At 39.2% G+C, this 22,020-nt stretch overlaps 1 long non-coding RNA gene across 1 annotated transcript; it reads right to left on the bottom strand.

The window, feature by feature from the left end:
* Positions 1-562: 562 nt before the first annotated feature.
* LOC137471450 (uncharacterized) lies at positions 563-18,077 on the bottom strand. The gene is made up of 4 exons (XR_010997617.1): positions 14,879-18,077; positions 10,551-10,624; positions 9,233-9,326; positions 563-700 (listed from the first exon to the last, which is right to left on the bottom strand). It is a non-coding gene; the product is annotated as an uncharacterized lncRNA (long non-coding RNA).
* Between the last annotated feature and the right edge of the window lie 3,943 nt (positions 18,078-22,020).

The following is a 22,020-nucleotide window of genomic DNA, read 5'->3' as shown; positions in this document are numbered from 1 at the left end:
GGATTTTGTTCAGGAGCTGCCAAAGATCAGCACATTACTTACCATTAGAGAGATGCACAGACAAAGCTATGAGTGAAGATTGCCAAGAAATGAGCTTTGCTGTGCCCACCTCAGTTTGCTGCTGTCAAGCCTTCAGATTCATTTTCCAAACATAATGAAACAAATTGAATCAGCCTTTTCAGCATCAATCTCGTCCATCATAAATTAATTTTTAGGGGCATTTTCCCATGGATTCAATCCAACTGACCTGGATTCCATGCTTCTCTTTTACACCAATCATAAAAATTAACAATAAGTGTACAAAATGAAATCTCATACATATGGAGCAGAGAATAAGATTTAGAAAAGAAAGGTTAAAAGTGTTTAGAGACTTGGGGAAAAAAGTTTAAACAGCAAGTCTCTGAAAGTAACAAAGCTTTGAAACCATTTTATATTAATACAGCACAAATAGATTAGGTATTAACTCTGAATGCACACAATTCACATATAGTCCTGTTTTCAATCAGTCTTTTCAAACATGTAGACACTATTTTTTAATTATTATTATTATTAATGACAAGTGCTCAGACTGCACAACAACAGTAAAACTTTAATAAAAGAGGGTGAGAGGAAAGGAGAAACTTACCATAAAGACAGGTTTTTCAGCAACACACATCTCAGTCACTCCCAAAACCTTCTCTGGCATGGATGGTGCTGACCTCTGTGAAATAGAGGTAGGATTGGTCTGGGGAGGAGGTTAGCAGGCCAGTTCCTACAGTAAGGAAATAAACTTTTTAATTAAGGATCTTAAACAGGGCAAGAAAAAATAAAAACCAATCAAACAAAAACCCAATAACAAATTTTCCTTTATAGAAAAAGACATGGTGAAAAGGAAAAGTGTGTATTTCCATGTATATTCTCACTTTCTTTCTCCACATGCCTCAGTCTGACAATCTGAGTTTCTCCTCCTAAGAGCATCAGCTGCAGTGATTACCACAGCAGTAATTTGTTGATAGCTAAAGGGGAGGAAAGTCTAAAAACAGATAAGGTGATGCATCCTCAATCTCCCACATTTATTAAGCCAACTTCAGAGAATTTTATAACACAAGATGAGGTCCAGAGTATTTAACAGGGACTTCTGTGTTTTCTTTGAGAGTTTCACTTTTGCCAGGTTGGGTTTCAAAATGTTTCCATATTAGCATGAAAATAGGGGAGGGTATAAACCAACCCTGCAGTGCTCTGGCAACCTTGTGCAAGTCAGAAATATACGTCTGTGAATGATCTGACAGGGGCTGAAACCCCAGGCTTGTAACACCAACCAACAGACTTCAGTGCTCTCAGTGGAGGCAGGATTGGTCCCTGGCAATCCAGGATTATTGGGGCTGCATTTTTTAAGCAGTACAGAGAATGTATTTCAGCTGGATTTTAACTCAAGAAAACTCTTCTGATTGTAATGGCATTACTACCTTTCTAGCTTCCCCCTTGCTCCCTCCCTGCTTAGTTCCCCTGCCAGCAGCTCCCCACCTTGTCCTCCAACACACAAAGCTGTTTCTCCATCTCAGCCTCAGTCACATAAATTGCTCTGAAAGGCAGAATCCCCAGGCTCTCACGAAGCTCCTGCTGAAATTAATGAGACTTGGCACCAGATTATCTTATAGAGAATTATTTGCAAGAGCAACACCTTACTTACTATTGGAGACAACACAAAAATCTCTTCTCCACTGACAGTTTTCATCCTCAGCTCTAACTTTTACCCAAGTCAGGAATATTTTTTGCTTTATATCTGACTTGACAGTTACTAATACTACTGTGAGAACACACCACCTGACTTTATATGATTTAGGAAGAGGAGAGAGAGCAAAGATAATAGTTTCATTATAAGTTTTAAGTCTCTGTAAATCTCTCTACATCGAGCCATTCCTGATCTCCCAAGAGGGACTCTCCAAACACTGAAGCCATGCCTATTTGGCAAGAACTACAGACAGGGATTTCTTTTTTAGTCTCCTTCGTCTCTACAGAGGGCAAAAATCTTGGACAGAAAACTTTGGCCCAGAAGCCTTTTTCTTTACTTGCAGCAGTTAGAGGCACAGTGATGGTTTTAATAGAGTTCTGTAATGACTCTATTGCTACTTTTTATGACTATTTCTTGGAGCAATAAAGTGGCAGAGGATTCAATTATATTGAATCACTAACTTTTCTGCAGTGAAGAAGAGAGCATAATTAGTCCATGAAGTCATTTTCATTCAAAGAGCAAATGCATTTCTAGCTCCTGCAAAACACAGTAAAAATTCTTTCTCACCTGTGTGCTCCCTAGACAACATCAGAAGGAGAACTCACTTTGCCCAGATACTTGAGGAGTAACTTGAAATGTTCCCTTGACTTCTATTTTGTGATATTCCTGTAACTGTTGCTCAGAGTGCCTGTGACAGAGCCTAGCAATGCTCCCTGGACCACCCAAGGATGGCTCTCCAGGGAACCACAGCATTAATGGGCAGCTCCCCAGCCCGGCTTCTCCCACCTGGGCAAGTATGAGGCAGCTCCCTCCCAAATCACATCCAGAGGATAAATCGGGTTCCAGGTGGGTGCCTTCACTGGTCTCGGAAAGGGTTAAGGCTCCTGAGCTAGACACTTTGATTTGATGACAAAAGCAGGAGAGGATGTTCTGCTCAGCAGCAGTTTTTCTAATGACATGGACTTTGCAACATAAAGGGAATACTTTTTCACCACGGATCTTTATAAACGTGTAGTCTGAGACTGAGAGACCTGTACAAGGGCTGCGGGGTAAAACTGGAGTTCCACTGAAGGAAACTGGTAGTTTTAACCAAAGATTTCAATGGCACTGGAATTTCTCCTACTTATGCCCAAACAACTAAGTTTATTAGCATCCCCCTAGCTATTCAATGGAACATTTATGAACTTCAGTTTTTGTGTATCTAAAATCACTATCTAAGCCAATCATAGCTGAATATATGATTCTCATTTACCAAAACCAAATGAGTTTCCACTACAGTTCAGCTCTTGCTACAGCTGTAGCTGTGACGTGGTTCTGTGTTATGCTGTTCTCTAGTAAGGCATGTCAAAAACACAAACCAAAGGGGAAAATTATTTCGTTTCCAAAATAAATAAATTACTTTGATCAGTACTAATACATGAAAAGCAGGTATTAAAAGTTAAGGGACATGTGGGAAATTGGTTCCTCACAAAGCTTCAATTAGCTTTCAAATTATCTCTCATACAGTGTGTACAAATACTCCTAACCAAACTTCACTGAAAAATGGATTCTCAATATATTTATTTACCTAATAGTTAACACAAGGATAAAAACACACATGCAAATTTAAAATAAAAACATATGTGGGGATCTTTCGCCCCAAATAAGAATTTGAAACAGATGTGCTCTTTTAACTGTATTTCTTCACCCAGTGCTTTTCTCTTCACTGTTTGTATCTTTAATGTATTTTTTTCAAAGGTACATAATAATTTATTCCCCCTTTTATCTGACAAGCATGGTTTTCAAATAACATATTCTATCTTTATTTCTTGCTGGCATAAGTCATCCATATCAATTGGTGTTTTGCACAAAGGGAGATGACTGCAGTTCAACTGTAAGCAGGGATGCTATTTTCATTAGAACTGCATTTAAAAATCAACATAACAATGTTGTAGGATGAAAACATTATAATATTCAACATTGTTTCCACAAGTTTTGTATTCTTAAATCTTCCATTAAACTCATGTTTTTATTGGACACTTCCATTCCGCTTCTCTCTGCATGTTTTCAATAGCAGAGTGTAATGTTTAGAGGGATAAATTAGCTGCAGCAGCTTTTCAGTCGCAGAACCAGAAAATATTGGAAAATATATCTGATGCCTCTTTTTCTCCTCAAAACTTTAATTGCAGCTGTTGCAGAAAAGCATTAAAAATTCAAGTAAAGCAAAATTCCCTGGAGGAGGGAAACACAAGAGTCAGCTCTCTACCCAGTGGGCCAAATCTGCATCAGCTCTGCAAGATTCAGATTTCAGGATATGCTCAGCTACACTGAAAGTTAGGAAATGCTCCTAAATTTCTACTGGACCTCAATGGCAGGATGTGGGTAGCCAGGGAATGCAGGGACTCTGTTTGAAGGACGTCCAGGGCTGGTCACCACAAGGTCCTGCTTACTCCAGCATCGCTGTTGAGCACCTCAAAACGGAAGCTTATTGGTAGAGCACCACAACTGAACCAGCAATTAAAATGTTTGTGTTAATTTGCAATAAATTAATATAACCAAAATTCCCCGTGTCAAGCTGGTTTACCCGTGACAAACCCATTTAGGAAAATCCTTATCTGTCCTTTTCCAGTGTTTTCAGTCAGTCTTTCCAATGTACTTGTTACCTGACAGGACCATCAACTGCATGGTTGCTGGCATCTTTCACCACTGGACCCTGCCACATCCACCATGAGTAATATAACCATGAGTGAAGAGAAAGTGTCTTCGTGTGACACACAGTTTCTTTTATTTTCTTTTTTACCATCCTTACTTAAAATCTTTCAGATAGCAGAATTGGGTGTTGACTTCTTAGCATTTTCAACAGTACTGGTGGCTTCAAAATATGATATCCAAAAGCATTTTACCATGTAGTATCAAAGAAGATCATCACTTTGGTAGCACCTGAGCAAAACAGACATTTTCAGCACACATAAAATGTCAGTGCTTCATATAATTGAGACTCTGCAAGCTAAAACATTTAAAAAAAAAATCAATTCAGATTTCTTAAAAAGGTGATAATTTCATCAAATAAGGTAAGATTCTTCAAGGGGGCTGTCAAAAAATATATTTCTGGCCCAAATGTTCAAGCCTCTGGCTTTGTAATGTATCTGATTCAAAGCCTGTGGCTAAACTTTTTTTATCTTTTTAATACTTAAAAATTAAAATATAAATGAAACAGGGTACATTTTTTCCTTTTTATTACTCTGAAACATGTTAGAATATGGTGCTGTATTTTTTTTTGTCCAAGCAAACACATTCTGTTTGATGCAGACACCCGACAAAATTTAAAGCTACCATTTAAAGTCTGGCAAACCAAAGTGATTAAAAAATGGGTCTAATTTAACAGTGCCTTATAAAAATAGTTTTATGAAAACTGAGAGAAGAGACAGGCAAATTCAATTACTGGGGAACTTATAAGGACCATGAGTAATTGGGATACCAAAGAGTAAATTAGGATATTTTGGGAGCTTTGGCACACTTGAATAAATTCAGTTACACAACAATCAGACAGAAGGGGAAAAAGTATTACCATCCTGCAGACCTGGCACATCTCACTGAAAGTTCACAAGAGAAAACCAAGCTGCAATGGCCTTACACCAATCAAAAAATCCTACAAAGACTGAGACAGGGAGATGGCACTATAAAAATCATAATCAGACTCAGGACCCACAGTGAGTAAATTACATGTTGGCCTTTGAGAAGCAAATCAAAACAATCAGAGAGAAATCAGAGAGAATCAGAGAGAAGTCCAAGCAGTATTTGAACGTTGACCATTGGAAACTAAGAGCAGCAGCAAGTGTCCTAGATTTTTTCCTTTTTTTTAAAGTGAACTCAAGCAAAGCTAGTAAAATTTAGCACATACCACCATAACTACAGGTTTAATAATGTCCCATAAACTAAGAAATTTCAAATTCATTGCTACAGAGCAGCTTATACATTCATTTTGCAATACACCCATTTTCACACTCAAAGACATCAGAAAAGCAGATTAAAGTTTATTTTTCTTTTGATAAAGAAGTTAAGCAGATTTTGGCAGCTTGCCATCAGTTTGACCCCATCTCCCAACTTCCCCCCTGCCCAATACTGTAAATTAATCTTACACTGGTTGAGGGGAAAAAAACCTGAAAAACTTCCAACATGCAAGTCCTTTGGCTGAACCTCTCAGGGGCATATCCCATGGTGACAGTCATTAGTCTTGACTATCTCAGCTGGCCTCTTCTCCAAAACTATGCCTATAGCACAGATTTCCATTTTCTTGTCTTGGTCTAGATGTCACCATGATCCACAATTTCTTTTCCATGTTCTCCAGAAATACCTACCATGACACTCTTCTTCTGGACTAGCTGCTGCTCTCACACAAGGACATTCACAGAGCAGCCTCACTCATCTGAAGTCAGTCCAGATTTCCACCATGAAGCCCAAGAGCAGAGTATGGGCCTACAAAGTTAGCCCCACAAATCAGCAATTAAATCCAAAAATTATTCAAGGAGGGAAAAGTTTTAGTTGGTTTTGACTGCAAGGCAGATTCGATGAAGATTTTTATAACTTGTCTGCCTAGCAGTGAATATACAAAAGAATGAATAAATAATACAAGGGGACTCTCACCTTACAGACAGTTCAGTGAAGTGTACACAGGTTTTTCTAGGCCACTTTTTTAATATAACACTAAGAACACTGATTTCCCAATCTTCCTTCAGAAAATTTAACCACTTATTTTCTGATAGTGTCTCTGCAGTAGTTTTCTACAATGCTAAATCCCCAGCTTCTTCACTTAGATAAGCAACTAACTGAAATGATTTTTCAGGACAGACCAAAAATGGAGAAAAGTTTCAGAGTTCTTAACAAGTCTGAACTTCATGAAACAGAAAGCTGGTTGTTACATCACTCTATGAAAATATATTTATATTGGCTCTGGCTTTAAGGTTGCATTTCTCAGTTCATGCAAGTGGCAGGAAACACACAGAATCTAATCAAGAGATAGTCCACAAGGCTTGTTAAATGAAATGTTAAATAAAGAGCTCTTATGAAAACAAAAAGATGCAGCTCAGGAAATGAGCTTGGTCATCTCACAACTCTGTTGTTCCACAGCCAAGCACTAGCTAAACATTAGATTATCATTGTAAACAATACACAGGGAAAAAAATGCTCACAGGATTTACCCTAAAAGTAAGTCTGAAGAGCACCTAAGTGTCTTATGAGGCTCAGCTTTATTTTTGAATCTGACTTAAGAGACTAATTCAGATCTTAATGAAAACAAGGGAATGTAGGTTTTCAAGTAATGCACTTTTAAAGAATTTACTTAAAATGTAAAATATGGTTTTATGCACAAGCCAGAAAAACCAGCAAGAAAATATATTTACAAAATGTGAACTCAAGAAAAATCCTTTCATGTAGGAGAGTCCTTCAGTGCAGAAGGTCGGTGTTACTAGAAAATAAATAACATGAAAGAGGCGGAAGAGGACAGGGGAAATTGCTCTGCAGAAGAAAAACAAAGAACAGCAGTCACAAACTTCTCATGAACTCCTGAACTGCCAAGTTAACCAAGGTAATCTATTGCTCTCCTCCATACTTCTAGTCCAGCCCTTCTTTCATCTCTTTGGCCTCAATGCCGTAACTTGTGTGCATTTGTAAGGGTGAGCTATGAATTAGCACAATGAATGTGATCCCTGAGTTTCCAGTGGGGTTCTCAAACTGGTACACATCAGCCTCAGACAAAGCATTTTTTCTAGATTTTGCAAGTGTGACAGCAGTGCCTAGTAATACTATCGCTGCCTCTGTTTTTATTTGACAGCATGACTGCATTTACATTTCAGGAAAGCCCATACAAAGGGATGGCTTTGGAGCTTGGCTCCCGTATGCACTCCTAGCTCATAACACAGTGAAATTAATAGTTATTTTTATTTCATCTGGCAGGGAGTTTTGCAGCCGATGTAGGATTGCATCTCCTGTGACCACAGGGTTTCTCAGATTTCCCAACAGTTTAATTGCTCTATGCTACGTGAGGTTGCATTTTCTGAGAGAGAAGGAGCTATCTCATACAGCCAGGGCTCTGCAAAGCAGCCAGGATTCCTGAAACACAGTCTTTGTTCAGACTGTTAGGAAAAGAAAATTAGTAAAATTTCAGTGGATTAAGAACCAAAATCAAATAAAGGGCTTATGCTTAAAAATTATTATCAGATAAACTAATGAAGGACAAGAAGTTTAAAGCAAAAACTTGAGTATGGAATGATTTAAGCATCTTCATTTCTGATGTTAAAATTCTATAGAGCCTTTATTTCTAGAAGGAGAAAAAGGGGGAAGGAGAAAAAGAAAGAGACAGCCAAGTGAGTTAGATGTCTGGACAATCAATGAAACATGGACAATCAATGAAAATACATGTTTTACTTTCCTCTCTTCCTGAAGGAATTAATGAAACTCTTGAACTTTGGCCTCTTTTTTAGGCTAGAGCAGCTAAGAGACTGCCTGACAACCCACAGCAATGCCGACAGAAGATTTTAGTGTGAGAACACTGTGTGCTCACTTGGCATTACATTCCCTAGAGGGAATATTGTAGACAGCATATAGATTAAATTTAGCTAGATTTGGACATTAAGACACAATAGTTGGTGCCTTGATAGAAAAGATCAAGAGAGGTCATTCTACATGTGGTTTTCTTTGTAGGTTTGTAATGCTTTTGCCTCTCTCATCCCTTTTTATGGCATTATTGTTGCATAGCAGACAACCATTCCATCTTTCTCAGTGATGCTGGTTAGACAATATAGGAAGCTTCTGTCAGGAAAATAATCAGGATTCTCTGAAGAACTCAAAGTCCTTTCAGCATGTTTCATAATTGATTTCAAGTGTCTGATGAAAAGTCCGTGTCACACAACAAATTCCTGTCATAGGAAAACCAAAACTTCAAGCCTGAAATAAGAGTTTTCTGGGATTTTCTAGTTTTACATGAAATTACACAATTCAGTAGGAATCCTCAGCACTGCACCAGCTAATAACAACACAGCTATAGTAGTCTTTAGCCACTGCCTTGCAGACAATAAAAATACTCACTTTTAGAGAACAGTACAAAAAAACAGTTTCAGATCATTTCCCCGCTGGCCTTTCCTGTCTGGAATGCCTTTCAGAGTTTTGGCTCTGTTGACACTGCAGGTTAAATGAAATAAAAAATCCAAATAGAAGCCACAAAACTTAGCAACTCAGTCTTTTTGATCGACATAAGTGTTTTTATGCCTGTTCATCACCATGGGATCCATGTGCCCCTTTTCCCATTTCAGTGTTTCCAAAAGGATCAAGTCATGGTAAGACCATGAGTGGCTGTTGCAAGGAAAGATTGCTTTAGAGAAGAAGCAAGTCTTCTTCCCTAGAAATAACCCTGAACAAGACAAAATAGAGGTAGAATAGGAGAGAAAGTAACAGGGCAAAAAGATTTCCTCAGCAAAAAGATTAGTAGAGTTGGCAACATATGGAAGTGGAGTTGTAAAGAGTTGGAAGAAAATGCTTTCCTCTAACCTTCAAGTGCAAAGAGGTCACAGTTCTTTCAGAGAGCTTCCCTTGGGATAATGTGAATATGGATCGTCCCATACTTCATGGATTGAATAACCATCTGAAAAGAGAATAATTTGAGATAAACTGAGATTCGTTTCTTGCATCGATATCTGCTTAGAAAATCTAGTGCAAGGGTCATTTGGCTTGCTATGTTAATGATAATACTGCCAACAACAAGTATCAAAACACTGAGAAATTTGTAAAGATCTGGCACATTACATCCTGCTTAATAAATTCAGAGATTTGAACATGACTGCATATTGTAATGTAGTAATGTAATATGGTAAATCTGCAGAACCAGATTCAACCCATAAGGAGACCCAACACTGATTTCAATACACATGCTTACTGCAATCTGAAGGAATTATTTGAATACATGCTTAGCTGAATGCATACTAACAGCACTACATATGGAATGAAGAAAAATTGTGCTCCTTTTTTCTTTGTGTTATATGCAATTGTGGAGGAAAATGTATTTTTTTTATACATAGTTGTATCTATATTTTTGCAATAAGAAAAGTATACATTTAAATTCAGGGGAAGATTAAGACCTGGCTGGCATGCTTTAGTTGATGTGAGTTAACAAAAGCACAGCCATTCCAAAAGAGGTACAGTAAACTTTTTGATGAGGGGGAAAGCAGTGAATCAAAGAGAAGATCTGCTTGAGTCACCCAACAAAGACAAACCAGTCAGAGGACAATAGAGAAAGGCATGGTATAACCACCAAGCATCAGCCTGGGAGAGGCAAGTTATTAGTGGTTTCTTGATTTCCCCCCCCCACACACCCCCCAGTAAGTGGTGAGACTGATCACCCACTGGAGTGCCTGAAAAACAGCTCCCTGGCTGTCTTGCATTGTTCCCCGGGGTGTCAAAATGAACATCCAGGATAAAAATCCTCATTCTGGAACTTCCATTGGCAAAGTTTCATCATAAATCTTCCCAGAAAGAGGAAAGTTTTCAATTATCAGAGATTAGTCGTGGTATTTCCACTGGGATGGGCTAACCACCACGATCATCTTTTCACTCCTACAGAACACCTGATGAGAAGACTGTGGACAGAGCAGGAATGCATCTGGAAGAGCCGTAACACTGGACAATCCTTATGCTTGCACATGATAGAAATGGAGAGGTATAAAAGAAATGGACGTAGACTAACAGATCCTGTTCTTGCTCCAAAAATGGAGCTGTGTGAAGAGTGAAAGTTTTCCCTAAGTTCCTCTGTCAGTAGCAAACGTGGGAGAAGTGACCCAATGCTATTTGGTTATCCAAGACACAAGCATACCTCTTTGGCCACATGGAGAGAGCTGGTGGAGGCGGAGGGGAAGCTGGGCAGTGTGGAGAGATGGCTTGCTAATCCTGTCAGGAGAAAAAGTGTTTCGTGTCACTCAACAGCATCTCCACAGAGCAGTTATAGGAGAAGCGCTGACAGCCCCTGAAAGGAATCGCCTCAGTCATCCTCCAGCAGGAAGAGGTCGGCTTTGACACGAAGCTTATAGGGTGGGGGAGATGAAAGTGTGGGGGAGGGACATCTGGGCTCCATGTAGGATTTCACCTTCCTCTGCCTGCCCCACGAGCAGTCCCGCCTGCTTCCAGCTAGCCTGTCCTTTCTGACCCCTTCACGAACCAGTTCTGTCGCTCTCTCATTCCCCGACTCCCAAAATTTAAACTTGCCAACCTCGCTGCCAAAAGTAAAGACAGAAATAACATTGGATTTGAAAGCAATTTCAGCATAAGGAAGAGCTGCAGGGATTCTTGCCACATGTGACACAGAGTACCTACCATACCACAGCATACGCTGATAAGTACATTTTGCAACCAATGTTACAGACTTATCCTGCTTTTCTTTAGAAAATGTTTAGTCAGGCAATTTCAGTCAGTGGTGCACTTGAATGATTCTCAGCAGAAGAAGCAGTAAATAAGTGTAGACAAAGAGGGGAAACATCTACAGAAGGGATGAAGTCATCCAAGACATCAACAGGGTTAAATAAGAAAGCACTTTAATCATATCATAAACGCCTATATTGGTGCAAAGTTACCACCTCCATTGTACAAATCAGAAATCATACAAAATAAATGTAATCTATATTCTACCTGAGGGCCACAAATCCTCCCCGAGTTCATGGGATTCATCATCCCCACAGCATGACAGAGCACTCCGAGGGACAGGGTGTTCAGCTGTGGCCAGGGACCCAAATCTTCCTCCCAGAAGACACTTCATGTTTTAAAAACACAGAGGTATCTGGGTTACAGTTGGGCATTTGGGGTTTTATACAAGATGTTTCTAACTGTCTAGGAGGCTTATACAGCATTTTTACTGCAGCACACTGCCTAGTTTGTGCCACTGTCTCCGTGGCAGCAGCCACCCATGCCTCTCAGGGACCCTTGTCCTCCTCTCCTCGGCCCTCAGAACCCCTTGAAAGAGACAATAATTCTTGCCTCAAAAAGCAAGTGACAACTGGTTTTTCTGATAGATGACATCATATAGGGCAGCCCCTTATCCATCAGTGGGAAATAAAATTCAGAGGTCTGGCTGCTACTTTGCCTCAGTTGCACTTCAACATCACATTTTCCCTGCTTTGGTGGATTAAAGCTGAGAGGCTTTACAGGAGATATGTCTGTTACAGAGATGCAAACAATAAATAATTAGAAGAAAGAGAAAGACTGATTTATTGAAGGCTATTCACTTCTAGAAAGTAAAGAACTGAACTTTCAATTTAAATGGACATTTTTACTGCCAAATTAATCTGCTTCCACAGATATGAGAAGATATTTCATGTAGTACACAGAAAAGGAAAAAATAGAGAAATTCAGAGAGTGCCAGTGAGCAGACAGGGCCAGACTCTTGATAGATGCTGTTGGTTTAGACCAGCCTAGGATTGTTTATATACACTCATCTGCCATTGAATGAGTACAGTGAGATATAGCAGACATAAACAAATTGCTGTTGAGTAAGGGAAAAAGAGCCACATGCCTATCCAGCAGCCTTCACATCACCAAAACTGCAAAGACCTTGATAGTTGCTTTGCCCAAATATGGACCACCAGGACTTTTGAGATAAGTTCCTGAAGTTAGGTACTGCATCTATTTTTATGTTTTTAAATGTCTTCCTTTGTAAAAACATTTGCGTACCCAGCAGTCCTCCTGGACCACAAAGAGAAGTGGCAACTTTTAGCACTACATCACTGATGTACCTTTGTGGATTCTGATGGAGATGGGTCTGTGGACTGATATGCATATCCAGAACCAGAGTTCAGGAATGTTCAGTATTAGCCACTACCTGCCATGTTGTGAACGTTCTCCCAAAGCACCAGAGATCAAATTATGGTTACTAGACAGAGAACCCCCCTGGAAATGAGAATGGACTGATAGATCTAATGGGCCACCACAAGAACAATAATTGCACCTGGCTTATTACCTGAACCAGGTGCTACATTTGGACACATCCAGTTTCTTATGAAGATGAATATGACCTGAGTTTCTTATCACTTCTGAGAAATGTTCAGGCCAAAACCTGAGGTCTTAATATCCTTCGCCAATTTCTGCTCTGCAGTTTCTATACAGTGCAATGCTAGAAATAACACCTTTTTCTTGGTGTACATGGATTATTTCAACAGCCTAGAGAATTTAAAACCTACCCTCCTTAATTTGCACCAGCTACTCCCTCTAACTGTCCTTTTCCAATGAACCAAATATTATTTCTTTTTGATCTAATTTCCCACAAAGTCAAAGTACAGTTGACACTCCCCAAAGTAACATAACAGATATGGGTATATCTAAAACATGTGAACTCAGGAGAGATTTGGAAAGTTTTATGTATGTGAAATAATTGAATTCACACACCACTGACTTTTATCTCAAAAGATGGCCACACAAAATGCTGAGTGTGATTCCTAAGTGGTGAGATATTAAATTTCCATCTGATCTCATGGACAGTCTTAACAATTTTATGGAATGTGATCTATCCCTCAGGCTTAGAATGAACTCTGACAGGTCATAATTTTAAAGCTTCAAAATATGAATTTGTGGGAGAGATTTGCAAATCTAAAAAGTTTTTGTATGAATAAAACCATAGAATAAGACAAATATGGGAGAAAGGCAGAGAGAAGAAAGAAATACATCCTTTTATATTGTTTTACTGTTATACTTCACTTTATTTTCAATTATTCTACCTCTGAGGCTTCTTCTGTTTGTTTCCTTAAAAATTAGTAATCCTCACTTCAACAGTAAAGGGCTGGGTAAGATTATTCTTCATCCAGGTGCAAATACAATGGATCTTCCAAAACACATAGTAGAATTTTCCTAGTCATGGCTGGTGAATTTCAAGAGCTCCCCCTGTTTTGTAACCACATACAAGAAATCCACATTTCTATGCCAAATCAAGCAGATTGCAAGCTTTTCTCTAGACTTGGAGCAGGCTTTGAAGTCAGAGACTCAGAGTGATGAAATTAAAATGCAATAGGACATTAGTTCACTGAGTTCATGTACCAGCAAAAATCTGTTTTAAGATTTGAAACTGAAGTTAAAAGCACAATAAAGATACAAATTCCTGCTAATCTGAAACTTTCTCTTTCTCACCTTGTCATAAAAGCCCTTTGTGCCTGTAGCCACAGTCCCTTATCTATCCTGCAGACTCTGCCAAAAGGAAGCTGACACCTCATCAGAAGATATCTGGGGAGAATGGTACTGCTTGAATCCTGCCTCTATCTTCAGAATGATATTTTAGTCTATAAGGCATGGCAAAGGATTTCCACAGGAGATGAATCATCAGAAAATGTAAGCGAACAGCTCATAAAGAACATATCCTCCTCATAACCAGACAGTTGGTTTTTAGTTTTATGTTCTAAGTTTTAAAAATTAAAATTTCTACTGGGACTGCATCTTTTCCTAATGCCTCTGAATTCCATTTCCCTAGTTGCTACCCTGGAATTAGAACCAACTTCATAATCATTATAAATGCAATTTTTTTTTTCATTCACTGCCAATACTACTCTGGTAGTTGCATAACTTTACAGTATTAAATGTTAGCTATCCCCCTTAGCAGAAGTTGAGCACTACAGTTTTTCTAAGAGATCATAATGGACAAAGGCAGCCAGGGCTGTGTGTGAGAGATCTGAGGCTGCTCAGCTACTGTGTGGTGTCTGCAGTGCCCGTAGGACCTTGCAGGACAAGACTTAGCAGGCACCAGTTAAGCTGCAGTAAAAAGATACCCTTTAGCAGTAAAAATATACATAGAGCCACTTCATTCCTCCTTTCTTATTCATTAGCAATATTTCCTTCTTTCTTTTTCCATGTATTTACATTGCATTTCTGCAAAATAAATTTTGGAGGCCTAAGATTTTTTGCTTAGCCATGGTTTCTGACCACTTGTGTATCAAAGTGCAACTTTTCACGGATGCCCCTTTACTGCAATATTTGATTCCAGATAAACAATTCAGCAGAAACACAGATAATGATGACTATAGAATAATGGCAAATTAATGGCAGGTAATACTGATCTTTATTCAAGAGCATCTTTTATTGTGCATGGCACAGTCATTAACAATACTGTTCTCCTAAATACTCTGGAAAAACAAAACTTGCAGTTAGCAAATCCTTTAAGTGTGTGCTTACCTTTAAGCCTGCAGAAAGTCTTCCAAATGTTTGCTGGAGTAGTCATGTGCCTGGAGTTAAGCATGCTTAGAAATACTTCACTGGACTCAGAGCCAAAATCTGTTTGCATTATGGTTTGGGAATAGCAAAAGATGGAGAACAAAAGGAACAGTTATTCAGAATTTGGACAAATACCTGTAAATACATTTTTTGGTGTTATTAAGTCAATATTGGCTCTGTTCAGCATGCACTGACTGAACACACAATCCTAACAATCAGAGCTGAAAAGCACAAACCATGGACATTTATTGATTTAGACAAGATCACTCCTCGCAGGAGAGTGAGCCTCTAGTTTTACAGACCTTTTAATTCCCTGTACACCATTCCTTTCCCTTTTACAAATCTCCTGCTGTGAAACTCTAAAGCACTCTTGAGACACTAGAAATCATGGAACTAGCTCTGCAAATTGTCCGTCAGCCAAAAGAGGAAGCAACTCCCAAGACCAAGGAGTTTAGTTGTTACTATCCATGCTGATTTTGTCCAAAAATAAAGCAACAGAGTCACCACATACTAAAAACCAAAATGTTGCAAAATATATAATAGCTGCACATAACTGGGGTTTTTTATTAGTGTTACTCTCTAGCCACCTCCCAACACCCCAAAAAAGGTACCAAATGTCTGGGATGTCTACTGGCAAAACCCATAATTTCTTACTTTAGGCAAATCCAACATTCCATGCAAATGGAAGTAATTTCTGCAATACAAAAAGTCCTTTCAGAAAATGCTGAACTGATTAGTATTATGGAAAAGTGGAACTAATTACTCTAGTGATATAACAAAAAACTGAAGTTAAAAATTAAAACCATTCAATTCTTGCAAAAAATAATGGTGTATTTCCCACATATGCAACCTCTGTGGAACTCAGTTAAAGGTATGAGCAAGATAACCATGCATCTCCCTAATCCATAAATGCAGGTCTCTTTGTAAATCCTGAAGGACCAGGAGTGTATCAAAAGCCCACACAAAATGTTCATGCCTAGGCTCAATTACTCTTCAGGAACTCACCAAAATGGCCACTTTGCTCCCTAGAAATGAGGCTCACCAGCTCAAACCTTATCTGTTCTTCCAATCCCATGTGAGCCTAAGGCAGACACCTTTCGCTGGCCCTTCACTCCATGGTAAATTTCACTTTTGGAAAACAGAGGCCATGGGCTTGTCTGAACACGTGCCCCTTTTTTTTTTTTTTTTTTTTTTTTTTTTTGAAAGAAGACTGTCAAGGCTACAGAGCCAACTCATTAACCTATCCCCCAGCAGTTCCATCTGGATGGCCTTATCTATAGGAATCTGGCCTTTCATTTATTTTTTCAACCACCATTTGTGACAGAGTTTCTTAAAAAACAGACTCATGACTTATTATTAGCACATGGGCAGGTCAGCACACAGGTTTATTTGCTGTTAACCAACATCCCAACATGCTGTGTTTAAACTTCCAAAGGGACTATGAATAGGCTGTAAAAGTAGGAGGTTGAATTCCTGAAGATAAGAGCTTGTGATGGGACCACTGTCAAAGCAACTCATATTTTCTTCTGATAACCCTTGAAAATCACTATGCAAAGACATATAGTTCAAACATATGTGAGTCCCTGACAATTCCCTTTTTATAGGCACTTTGATAACTGGCCTGTAACACTTCAGCCGTGCCACTTAGGGAATAACGGGAAAAAAATAAAGCCTTAAACTTTGAAAATGTACAGCCCCTCCAGAAAAGGTAAAAGAAGGGGAGAAGCCAGAATCAAGAGAGAAAGGAAAGGAAAGAGGTAAGAGAAAAAGGAAATATTCCCACTAAAGCATATGTAGCACAATGTCTGCAGGCTATTAAATACGCCCATTTCTCTTGTCAGGGGCAAGCCCTAAGAACAGGGCTGTGACCAGAAGGACTCTGGGGACAATGCCTGGAAGGCAAGATCCCATTTTCTATCTGGGACATCTATCAGATCTCAGGCCATTCAGAGCTTCACCACTGGAAACACTCTCCAAAGTAACCGTGTCCCTTATTTTCAGTATATCACGCATACACACAGCTGGACACCACATCCCAGGAAATTATTCCTAGAGGAAGAAAAAAAATGCAGCATCACCTCCAGAAAAAATTATCCACTCACTGGCTTTCATCTTGTGCGGAGCACTGAAAAGTCTGGAGAGAGATAAATGTCTGTTATACAGGGATTTACACATTTCATCCAGACAATTGACTTAAATTTCAAGCATGAGGCCAGAATTGATCATTTATCAAGTTAATCTTTGTGATATATTTAGTGTCTAACCATAATACCTTCAATTGCTTTCACAGTCAGTAGAGACTGGGCAGGGGGAGAGCACCTGTTAAGAATCAAGAACTGAAAAAGAGCTATGCAGTAGATTGGAGTTATAAATACTGGCCTCGATCCTGCAAAGTCTTGGCATCCATGGAGAACCAGTGTGAACAAAGCTACAACTGGCTGCCTTAGTGGTCTGATAATTGTCTATCTATTTTAAGCAGGGACCACCTTCTTAATTCATTGTGGGGCAGGGAAAAGAGTTAAAATGTTCAGCTGTGCTCCACTGTTTCTAGCCTCACGAAATGAAGCAGCAAAAGGTAACTCGATTACAGCAGTGACTTAAATCATTAGGATATCCAGTAGCTTCCTCTCACCACTAGTGTCTCGATGCTTAATCATCACTAAGAAGCTTCGGTTTTGATTCTCACTTAAAGTATTGCTCCTGCCAAAAGCAAGTATTAAAATATATTCATATAACTGTTGATTATCCATTAATCACTGATGAATCCCTCCACTCTCACTTACAAGATAGTTTCTAAACATGAGCTCTTTCAGCCTATTAAGGGTCAGAAACTTATTTTCTTTCTTGAAGGAATGAAAGCATAGTTTTGCAAGTAACATCTGAAGACCACCAGCTAAAACTGTGAAACATTTCCTAAAGTTCTACATCTTAAAATTCAAAAAACAACATTTTAAATTATTTTTATCTTTGCTAAACTGAAGCATAAATACCAGAGAAAATACTCCAAACTCTATATGGGGCTTAGTTTTTAAATCCTGATGACTTTTGATAAAATCTATGCTCCTGAATCTCTTGGATATATTTTCAACAAAGTTTTGTCTTTTTTGTAAATGACCACTGCCAATTTTTAACATTTGCTTTGTTTTTCAGGCTATCCTTCCTGTATGTGTCATCTAATTTTATTTTCATTAAATTGTTCTTCTAGATCAGTTTAACGGTAAAAAATGAGGATAAACTGTTCATTCAGGAAATCAAAGGGTCCTGTGTCTGCCATCGTAAGTCTAGGAGTGTGTGTGTAGGCCAGTTTCTTGGCTGTCTGTAATCATCACACATCAATAACTGCTGAGTTACAACAATACTGCATGGTGGGGAAAAAAAATCACCCCTTAGATCTTTAATTAAATCACCCTCTTCCCTCCCTCTAGCTCTACCCTTTCATTTGATGACCACTTCAAGAGCCAGTGGGAGGGGGAAAGCAGCTACTGGGGGTTTAGCAGAGGAATGGAGGAGGCTTCGTGGGTTGTTTGCCAACCCACACATCATAAAGGGTGGTTTTTCATTCCAATTTTGTACAACACCTCAATACCACAGAACCCCGGATAAAGACAGGGTTTTCAGCACTCCTGTAATTCAATTAATTGGCGTGGAAGCCACTGAAGTTATTCCTTGGCATCACCAAATGAAGAGATGGGGGGCTGTAGCTCTGCAGTCAGGATCCAGAGTAATATAATTACTTCCAGTCCAAACTTAAATATTGGCATTGATATAGTGACCAATTGTAAGGGAATGTTTTAACTACCCAGATGACTGAGAAGCTCACATGCAAAATCATTGCTACATGGATTGTCTAAACTGTACTTTTATATTACATTTTGCCTTCAGTTCAGTTAAGCCCAAGCACAGATCACTAACATGTGAAAGTCAGACACTGCAGAGAGACTAAACCTGTGCATTTGCATTTGTACATTTTTTAACTCTCTGGGGTTAGTTCTGGATTACCTCTGATATGCAAAAAAAAAATTAAAAAATAAAAAAAGAATAATGATGTCAGGGTGAAAATTCACACATGTGGGTAGCAGTGAAACAATGCTGGTTTGTCCATTTATACTCAAGAATGGATTTTGTTTCAAAATGGGGAAAAAAATACAGGATCTGCATTAATTATGAGCAATTTGAAAAACGGCAAGAAGTACAAGCGAGGCTATCCAAGGTAGATGAAAGCTACTTTGGTCTGACTTTTGCTTTCTTTTCTGAACTGCTGCTTCCCTAAGTGGCAAGCAGTGGAGGTCAGAGGCCAAACGAAAAGGATAAGCGTCAATGGGAGGCCCTGTGGTGTGACACAAGTGCATAGTGGTATATTGTCCACAGCCCATGAAGAACTTGTCAACAGCTCAGTGAGAATCCCTCAAAGGAGCGTCTACAGTTTCATTGCATCCTGCTCCCTGGAGGCTGTGGCAGATACCCAGGGAAGCTGCAGCTATACAAGCAAGATGACTCTCTAAGAGCTCTGCTGTCTTCCAGTATTTGTTTTTATATATTGGCAGAAAAGATTATTAGTAGAAAAAGCTTCCAAATAACTCGCAAGTTCTACACAAGCAAGAGTGGCTAGATTAAAAATTAATTATGCCTTAGAAAGCTAGATGTCAAAAGTACAAATACTATTTACTAAATTGGATCATGTTTAAGCTCCTTCAAAATCTTCTTGTGATACCCCAATGCCCAGACTTTCAGTCTCCTGTGAATCAAGAGCCTACCTAAGCAGGACATCAGGCTTTGATGACCCCAGATTTGCTACAAGGGAAATAACTAAGACATGAAAAGTGTCCTTTTCATGAAAAATTAAATATCAAGTTATCTTCTGAAATGCAACCTCTTGCAACAGGCAAGCTCTAATTCCTTCTCCCCACTGCAGTTATCAAGGACAGCATGAAGAGCATCTACAACTAAATGGTAAGAATCAGATTTTTCAGTCCTGGTATACAGCTAATGGAGTTGAGCAGAAGATATTTTGTCTCATAGTTAAGGAGAAATTATGCCTTTCTAGAAGACTCAGTTTAAAAGTGTGCAATAGCATACACTTTGCCTTTGTTCTGGTTTTATACAGCTCCTGGAACAACTGAGTAAGAGCCAGGAAAGGGCTTTTAGGCCTATCATCATACAAGTAATAAATCATTATCCTGATTCTATTTTGAAATAGGGAAATTAGCTTGAATTGAATTCTGTCTGTAACAATACAGACAATAAAGAAGTTCACCAGGAAAAGAAATCAGAAGAAATTAAACAGCATCTGTTGGGTGGATGAGGCCCAAAAGTGTTGAGGATGGATATGTAGTCAGGTTTGTTCATAAAGAAACAACAGGACTAATGAGAGAGTGAAAGTATAGGGGAGTAAAAAGTGAAAGAAAGCAACATTTTGTCCTCTTGGCAGTGGATTTTAAAGAAACTGCAGCTTGTGTTTCTGTAGAATGGGCAAGAAATGGGTTTGGGGCTGCAAAGCACATTTTAATGAATCTCCTCTGTCTCTTCATGATTCAAGCATTCTGTATTTTCTACCTTACTCTCCAACTCTCCCTTAATCATCATTTTAAACACAATAAAATATGCAAGAAATGAAGATGGATCCAAATATCCCAGTCTTTAATGCAGCAAAGGAGTTTTTGCCATCTGAGAGGCCGGGTTAGATTTCTGTATTACTTTTTACCATTTGTAGTGGCCGACAGGCATTTTGGCCAACTTTTTTGACTTTCAGCTGCATTACTGCAGATCAGCTGTGTTGAAATAAATGGGGTTATGGCAGCATAACCTGAAACACAGAGATAAACCAGACCCTGGCACTGTAAAAATTATGCCATTTGTGAGATGAAATGTCACATGTTTACATCCACTGCTTCCAAAGCCTGAAGAGCTCAGACTGTCTCACTGAGCAAAGTAAGATGGAGAGCAACGAATTCTTGGAAAATTGACTGGCAAGGAACCAAACCATAACTCATAAATATTAGAAGATGAGCTTCTCTGAATGAAACACTGCCCAAGTCATAATAAAATAAATACCTTATGATTGTTAATAACAACCATAATGTACAGTTGTTTAAACTTCTGAGGGGTCTTGAAAATGCTGGCAAATATCAGCCAGCCAAGCCTGACAGCACCCCACACCTTCAAGAGACACTGAGAGACAGTAGAAGCAGCATTTTCAACCGCGAGTTGAAACCAAGAATATCCAACTTGGATTAAGTCTTGCTATTCACAATACTGGCACCTGCATCTCCTGTTGATCCTGGCAGGAGCTGTGGCTGCTTCAAATCTATGAAAATTTGGGGTTCAGACCCAAGCCAAAAGCCGCCATTGCAGCACAGCCCCTCTTGCTCCAAGCAAGATATTTGCATGCTTATGTCAGAGCTCAGCAATGTCCAACAGGAGTCCCAGCCCCTGAACTGATGGGTCAGAACTTCTGTCTTTGGAGCCTGCTACAACTTAATTTACAACTTAATATTACCAGCACTCAAAAAAACCTTGGCACTTCATTCCACACAGCTATAATGCAATCCCACTCTTAACACTAGGCTTTCCTAAAAGCAGCCTGGCCAGAGAGCAGCTGAGAGCTGCTTGTTCAGGGAAGAAGAGCAACGTGGCGAGCGGGCTCACTGGGAAGCACCAGCCTGCACTCAGCCATGCTGCTGCTGCCACAGGGGAGCAACTGCATTTGGGCACAAGTGAAGTGTATTGTGCTCTCTAAAGCCACACTTTGATCAGCTGCCTTTAGGAACGTGGAGGAATCCCCTTTTGAATACAATATTTGAATCTTTGGCAATAGGAAGCTTTTTAGGTTTTTTTGTCTGAAAGTTTCCCAGTAGGATAGAAATGCTCAGGAAATCACAACTAAACTCACACTCAGAGGCCACATTTACTGGTTTTGTCTCCTGAGCTCATCCCCCAATTATATCAACAGGACATGGATATGGAAGATGAAGACCTTAAGGAATCACTCTTCTTCTCATATCTTAAGGCTAAAACCTGTAAAACAGAAGGCATCCAAATTAACTAGACACAGCTTTCACATCAACTTTCAAAACTGACTGGTCCTGTTCCCTCCACCCCCTTTG

This window comes from Anomalospiza imberbis, chromosome 3 (genome assembly GCF_031753505.1).
Source record: "Anomalospiza imberbis isolate Cuckoo-Finch-1a 21T00152 chromosome 3, ASM3175350v1, whole genome shotgun sequence".
NCBI lineage: Eukaryota > Metazoa > Chordata > Aves > Passeriformes > Viduidae > Anomalospiza > Anomalospiza imberbis.
The sequence above is the reverse complement of the archived record's forward strand: the minus strand, read 5'-3'. Positions and strand labels throughout refer to the sequence as shown.